Source organism: Triturus cristatus, chromosome 5_2, assembly GCF_964204655.1.
Source record: "Triturus cristatus chromosome 5_2, aTriCri1.1, whole genome shotgun sequence".
Classification (NCBI taxonomy): Eukaryota; Metazoa; Chordata; class Amphibia; order Caudata; family Salamandridae; genus Triturus; species Triturus cristatus.
The window spans coordinates 62,103,061-62,110,685 of record NC_140588.1 but is presented as its reverse complement, the minus strand read 5'-3'; the positions used below and the strand labels follow the sequence as shown (position 1 = coordinate 62,110,685).

At 44.1% G+C, this 7,625-nt stretch overlaps 1 pseudogene; it reads left to right on the top strand.

Annotated features, from left to right (window-relative positions):
- The first annotated feature begins 3,128 nt into the window (after window positions 1-3,128).
- On the top strand, window positions 3,129-3,767 carry LOC146822662 (homeobox protein Hox-B5a pseudogene; annotated as a pseudogene).
- Window positions 3,768-7,625: the final 3,858 nt, after the last annotated feature.

Below are 7,625 nucleotides of genomic sequence, written 5' to 3'. Positions count from 1 at the left end.
TACGTGAAAATCAACATTATGCATTTAGTAAAATACATTCACAATGATCTGCAGCATTACTTGTCATGAAAGCAGGGTTACAATTCTAATCACCTCTATGTTAAACGATTCTAGTAATACATTTCTATGGCACACTTAACCTACATCGATTAATATGCGGGTGCGGACTAACGGTGAATATGATGCACCCCTACAAATTTCAGAATAACGTGACGCTCTATCACGGAGAACATACAAACTCTTTCAAGGTCGACAGGGGAGTTTGCCAGGGATGTGTCCCTAACCTCTTTTAACTTGTACGTTGTTGATTGGGAAGGGTTATTGAGACGAAAAGGTCAGGGTATGCCTCAGTTGGGATCTTGCCGTTCCGTGTGCTCCTCTACGCCAATGACGTTTTAATGTCCAGAATAGCAAAGAGGCATCAAAGTCTTTTGGAATATTTTGTGAGTTTTATGAAGGATTTAGACTTGCAAGCAAATATGGCAAAATATTTTGTTATAGTATGCTGTCCCTTGTCTTTCAAAACATTCTCTCATTCTGGGGGCAGCATATATGTATATAAAGCAAACATTGGGTTTTCTACTGAATTGCACATTTAAATCGGATCATCTCTAACAGTTTGTAAACAAAATGTTGATCGAAGCATTCTTTAGGTTTGCCACTAATTTGCTGATAGCCACTGAATGAAATACTTATATTTTAAAAAAGTAAGTTCATTTCCCCACTGAGGTATGAAGTGGGATGTGTTTTTTTTTTAGATTTGAAGAGCGTTCAATTGGTAGCAGATGCTTTTTTACGAGTGATATTGGCCGTCCCCAAAAGCACTACCATTTTTATTTGTCATTCAGAATTAGAGATTACCTGTCTTGAAGATTTATGTTTCATCCTCTGGCCCTCTGGCTTTCTATATGGTTGAAACCTAGCTATTTCGATTGTTTAGCCTTTGAGTACAGGCAATGGATCCCCTGAATAATGTATGTAAAAAGGTGTTTGACAGGCTTGGCTGTAGCTTTTTTCAAACCAGAAAGCTTTAATCCCTCCAAAAAAGATATTATGAAAGCTTTATTTATTGAGAAATGCACAAAGGACGGGATTCTAAACAAGTTTAACAATTCCTCAATACTTGCTTATACTCTGAACTCTTCCAACAATAATATTGAGTCGCACTTAACTTTTATCCATAATATGCACCATAGATTTCTGTTAACATGTTTTCAGTTAAACATAATGTTTCTTTTTGTTTCCTTTTTTGAAGAAAGGCTTATGAGGGGAGGACTTGACTCCTTGTGATAATCGTTCTGTTCTGTCAACAATTTAATGGTGATTTCTCATTATTATACGTTAGCTAGGAAACGATTATTATTACCTTATTGCATTCACTAAAGTTTAAACATTAAGGCCTGCTCTCCTGTTTTTTTTTACAACAACTTTCCTTGAAGGCATATTCGTTTCATGGTGTCTTATTTTATTCAGCAGTCGCTCAATATTAGGAATTTAATGTCAGAAGCATAGGAGGATAACTGGTTAGTTCTGTAAATTATTTTTTTTGTCTTGTGATGTTCACATTAACAGGATTATTGATTTTTTTGTATGATGTTGTTTTTATGTATCTTTTATGGTTTTATTACTGAATAAAGATTTTGACTGACTGACAGCATTGATGACATCACTGACGACATCATACAATCATTGTAAAACTGTCCTAGAGGGTCGCACCCCCCCATTCCCTTTACTTTTATGTTTCGGTCCCGGGATGTGGGACTCTGGCCTTTAGAGTCTCAGGGAGGTGGCCTGCATGTCCCCCTCCCCTTTAATAAAAACACCAGGCCCTGGGGCTGGGTTCCTCGGGGCCGAAATCGACTAGGGGAAGTAGGCTCCACACATGTCCCCTTCCCAAAATAATGAATTACATTTTGACCCCCGGGTCCTAGCCCACCCCAGGGGTCTTCAATGATGTCTTTTAATATGTTATGAGTGATGTAATATTTTAGGTCACAACAGGGAATAGCGGAGGCGCATGTTATGGCTAGTGGATTTTAAATGGGGCGGTACTTTAAACCCCTGCCTCCATTATTTTCTATGGAAGTGTGTTGCTGTACTTTGGCCATTTGTGGTGCTTCACTTACTTAAAAGCTGGGCCACAGTAAATTTACTACTGTTTTGTCACCTTGCAGCTGCAATAACTTAAGAGGTGTCGTTTGTGAATAGCCATACTCTTTTGTCGGTGTGTTTGTTATATCCACTCCCTCTCCCTAAACTTCTGCTTACTTTTTCCTAAACTCTCCTATTTGGCAATAAGTATTTCCCATTTTCCCTCCCCTCCCTCTTGTTTCTCCCACATCTACTGTTAAACTGTAGGCTTATGAATGTGGAAATCTCTGCAGTCGTTCTTGAGATCTCTGCACAGAAATACATGAGAGGGGGAGTCTGAGGTCTCTATCCCTTGGTTAATGAACAGCATTTTGTAGTATGTATGTAGTACTACTTTACTGCTGCAAAACACAGTTTGAGAATAGGCCCCGTAGTGCTTATACTACCAAGCACGGTGGAAGTAGAGGTTTGAGAGCAGGAATGGATTTAGGGACCAAAGGGTGATTAAAGTGGAGACGGTGGTGCTTGTGGGTGAGTAAGGAACAGAGATCCAGACAGGTGGTAAATAAACAAGCATTTGCAATGCAATAGGTCTCGCAGTTCCCCGAGTTTAAGCTAATGGCATTGTAAATGACAATGCCTTTTATTTATGTTTCTAAAACAAAAACAAAAATAAAAGGCATTGTTATTTGCAAAGTCAATAGCTCAAACTCGCATAAATGCGAGACCTATTGCATTGCAAATGCTTGTTTGGCTCTGGTGTCGACAAGGCGGCCAGTCACACATGCAAATGAAGTGTTTGATATCAATAGTCAATATAAGGCAATCATATTTGAAGTGTGATCAGTGAGAATTTACGACTGGTCACAAAGGCACGTGACTCGGCGGCGCGCACCCCCACTCCCCCATATCTGGCCGCATACATAGCAAAACGAAGTACAGTGCTTGGGCTATAATTCATGAATTTGTCATAAATCCAGAAGCAGAAGGGTAATAACGACCACGATCCACAAATCAAGGCCTCCAAATTAACCCAAATGAGCTCTTATTTTGTGAACTCGCTCTTGGGGCGCAATGCGAATTGCCCCGAATATCAGTTGCTGAATTTTGGGACTGGCAGCGCCATGAACGGCTCTTACAGGGACTCTGGCAGCATGCACTCCAGCTCGTATGGCTATAAATTACAATGGCATGGACCTCACAGTGAATCGGCAAGCCTCTTCTGGCCCCTTCGGGGTGGTGGGAGACCGCTCTCACAACTTCGCCCAGGAGGGCAGGTTTAGGCAGGTGCCCAGCTGCTCCCTGTCCTCGCTGGAACCCTTGCCCTGCTCCAACAGCAAGCAGCCACCCTCCTCCTCCTCGTACCCCCGTGCGAGCAGGCGACCCCCGGCAGCACCAGCAACTTCACGGAACTCGAGGAGACGAGCGCCTCCTCGGAGGCAAAGAAGGGCACCCCCGGGAGCAGTAGGGCGCCAGCAGAGCCCCCCAGCAACCCCTCGGCCGCCTCCCGGGACGGAGAAGCACCGCAGATCTTCCCCTGGATGGGGAAACTTCACATCAGCCACGGCACTGCTCTTTCATTTCTTGTAACTGTGAAGAAAATGTCCTGTTTTCCTCCCTGCGCCCCGCTGAGTTCGCCCAGTTGTGGACCAGCCCCGCATGTATCCCCAGGATAAGCGCTGGAAGATGCTTTAAATGTTTGTGGTTTGCTGTTATGTTGAAATGACGGCCAGCCACGGCTAAGTCAAAGGATGCTGGAATGTATTATTTTTCACAACAGTGTTAGTTCATATTTTTATTGTTATGCAGTCTAACTACAGCAAAGGTGCAGCGTTACACTTCCTTTATTGCGCATAAACCTTTATTTAAAGTAGGGGACACTGATATGCGCAATATAAATGGGCCAGCTAAACAAAATCCACTGTAAGGGGTAGTTTGGCATTTCTTGCTAGGTGTAAGAATTAAATCTGCTGCTCTGGAAATTATTTAAACTGTGAAGGCAGCGATGAGTGCCCCACAGATGCTGTGAGCCCCGTTTGAGTTCCCTGAAGGCGCTGTGAGCTCTCTGTCCCTGCCCAGAACCCTGTCTGGGTGCCCTGCAGGTGCTGTATGCTGTCTGCCCCTCTTTCTGGGCCCTATCAAAGTGCCCTGAGGAGCAGTGAGCGCTCTGCCCCTGCCCAGAGCCCTGTCTGGGTGCCCTGCAGGTGCTGCACCCTTTCTGCCCCTCTCCCAGGATCCTGTCTTATTGCCCGGAGGTGCAGCGAGCTTTCTGCCCATGCCTAGAGCTCTGCCTAAGTGCACCCAGGTGCTGCAGCCCTCTGCCCGTCTCACAGAACCCTGTCTAAGTGCCCAGAGGTGCAGCAAACTCTCTGCCCAGAGCCCTGCCCGAGTGCCCTGCAGGTGCTGCACGCTTTCTGCCCCTGTCCAGAAGCTTCGTCTGCACGCCCTCTGCCCCTGCCCAGAGCTCTGCCGAAGTGCCAAGACGAAAAGCAAATAACAGCGGCATGTAATAAAAGCAGAAGGGGCCTCATAGAGACAGGGAGGGAGGGAGCGAGCAAGCAGGAGTTGTGCTAACTCCGCAAGCCATAGGTGTGCACATTGCCTGTCCTCCAGGCGCGTGCACATCTCCTGTCTCCCTTCCGTACAGAAACCGACGACAGTAGATCTCGCCAAGGTGTGCAGCGCATGCGCTGCGTCGCTAGGCGAGACCTAAAAACGGAGCAGACGGTAAGGATCCTTAAGCAAGAATAAAGTGAGGAATAGGTTGTACGTCATTGTGTTTACACACTGCCCATCATTGCTTAAAGAGAGGAGAGCAGGCACGTCACATGTAGTTAATGGTGCCCAAAGTGCACTTTTTCAACATTATTTTGTCCTAATATGCATGTCAAGGTGCTTTCGTCGCTTCATTTTGATAGATATGGAGGAACCACTTTGGTGATTCTTTTCGAAATAATTGTGGTTATGTGCAAAAACAGGGAACTCGAGAATTTAATTTTCGTGAAAGTGGTCTCTCTTCTAATGGAATAAAATTAAAGGAAAGTTAGCTGCCTATAAACTATTTGTCGCACCGTGTAGAGTTTTTGTATGAGTGGTGTTCATATTTCAAGGCAATGTAAGTCTGAAAATGAGCTATGTGTTTAATTTATAAACACACACATTCCCTTGACATGTGGGCATGGCCTGGTGCCACATAATTTAGTGCAGGCAAATTTCAAGATGTGGTGGCCAGAAACAGCCTCCCTGTTGCTACGTCCCAGGACAATATGGTTTACAATACTGATCGCTATATCTCCCTGTAGCACACTTTCCGAAGCTAGGTAAATAGTTGCGACAAGGGCCTTGTGAAAGAATTTGATATTTGCATTTTCTCCCTGAAAACCTGCTGGTTGGGGAGACAGCTCTGCATTCAATGCATATTATTTTTCGTTTAAGCTGTTTCCAAAACATAATGCATCACATATTTCATTTTGGCCTTGTTTCTCTTCTTTTGGAAGTTGCAATGCCAATTTAGATCGCAGAGGCACAAACAATCTGGAGCCTGTTCACGGCGTTTTTATTTTTAGATTCTAAAGGCCAAAGGAATTCTTGTTTAGTTTGCATGCATTCATGCTGCTCAAGGACAGCTAAAAGGGTCTATGTGATTGTTGTTTGTAGCTGCATAATTTGTTTCATTTGACCTAATGCGTTCCTTGTGCAGGGCTCCATTTGGAATTTTAAAGAAACTTCCATAAATACAATTTGTATGCACAGCCCAGACAGGAGAGAGCTCTTGATAAATCCAGAAACGGTCTACAAACAATTCTTGGCGAGTTTCATTTTTTATATCCATGGGCTTCGCTCCAAAACCCAGCAAACTTACTGGCATATTTATGAGCCCCTAAAGCCACCGAAGCGTCACTTTTTCTGAAGCTCCGGTATCGTTGCTCCATACCGCATATTTACAAGATGCCATTAAGCCACTTAACGTAGCATAACGCCATCTTGTAACTATGCCCCTCTCCACAGCAGTCTGCTGCGGCAAAGGGGCGAGAAATGGGGGTTGCAGTAGGTGTTCCACTGCAACACCCATTGCTTCTTGCTATGGGGCAGCCCCAAAAACTACGGCCAGGTAAAACCTGGTCTTAGGATGGCGATACGAGGAGAAATTATTAATTTCTCCTCGTATTTTGCTCTTTTTCTGTCAGCACACATAGAAAGTGCAAATCGACATTGTTGTTTATGTGCAAGAAGGTGTATCTTCCTGCACATTAACAATCACCTCTGTAGTGCCGGCACACTTGCAACAAGGTGCAAGGATGCCTGTGCTGGTGCTAGGCAGCTTTTTTAGTGCTATGGGAAACGCAGGGGTGCGCTTGGTCCATCCTCTCCTTGTGTTTGCTTTGTTCACCCTAAGTTGGCAGGGTATGCCCAGACGTGGGTCCCTTGCTCACTTTGCCACTGGATTCAAGCTAGCCTGGCTGATGATGGCTGATTAGCCAGAAACCGGTCCCAGGATGCTTGTTTCCGGTCCAGGGATGACATGGTTTGGCAGTTCGGGCTGGACTGTTCCCATGAGGTACAGGGTTAGACTGATTTGCATATGGCCATGTCTGAACTGGGGTGGAGGAGTGAGCTAAAGAATGATGATGGATTAAACCCAGATCAGTTGACTGGGGGTGAGTGCTTGCAATGTGCAACACTCCGTCCATCATCCCTTTGGTTTTGCTTTTTGTAAATACGGCACATCCATTCGTTTTGAAAATGTATGTGAGCGGCGTTGCTAAATATGGCGGTACACCGTGCCCCAACATTTTCTTGTACATATCCCCCTTAATGTTCTCCAAACCATCACCTGCATGAGGAGGGAACTCCACCATGTGGTTTGGTTTAACTGTCTGTTTACAGTGAATTGTAGTTGTCTTAGCCACAACCTCTGAACAGGCCATTAAATATCAGACAGTAAGAGCTCCAACTTTATAGAACTGTTGACAACATTTAAAAGTTTTCAAATTTCTAATGGAACTTTCCATTGAGATGCATTGGCTAGTCAAAGTAGAACAAGTGGCCAATTGTGTCACTAGAAATGGAGCAAAATGAATACAGGGCTCTCCAAAATATGATATCCACCAGTCTGATGCAGATGATTGTCAGACGTCTACACAATATCAAAATAATGTTTTTGTTAATATTTTTTGTTTTGTTTACTGGTTAGAATTTCTAATTATTGGGTAATCCTTAGTTGCACGTCTTGAATCATAAAGACTGTTTTCTGTTCGTATCACAATTTGCATGCAAGTGACAAGCAAAGCTAAGTAAGTATGAGAGAACATGATGGAAGCATAGACATAATTGATGAGTAGGAAATTAATAGTGGAACTTATATATTTGTTTAATCTGAGTAACAGTGGGAATGTCATTAAATGGCAGTAGGTTCACCAAGTTGAAGCTAGCGGAGAAGTGTGACATGGGCACCGCAAGCAGATTTTTCTGCCAGTCCCAAGGAATCTTTTGACGGGCATTTACTCAACATCTCCAATGTGCACCTTAACTCT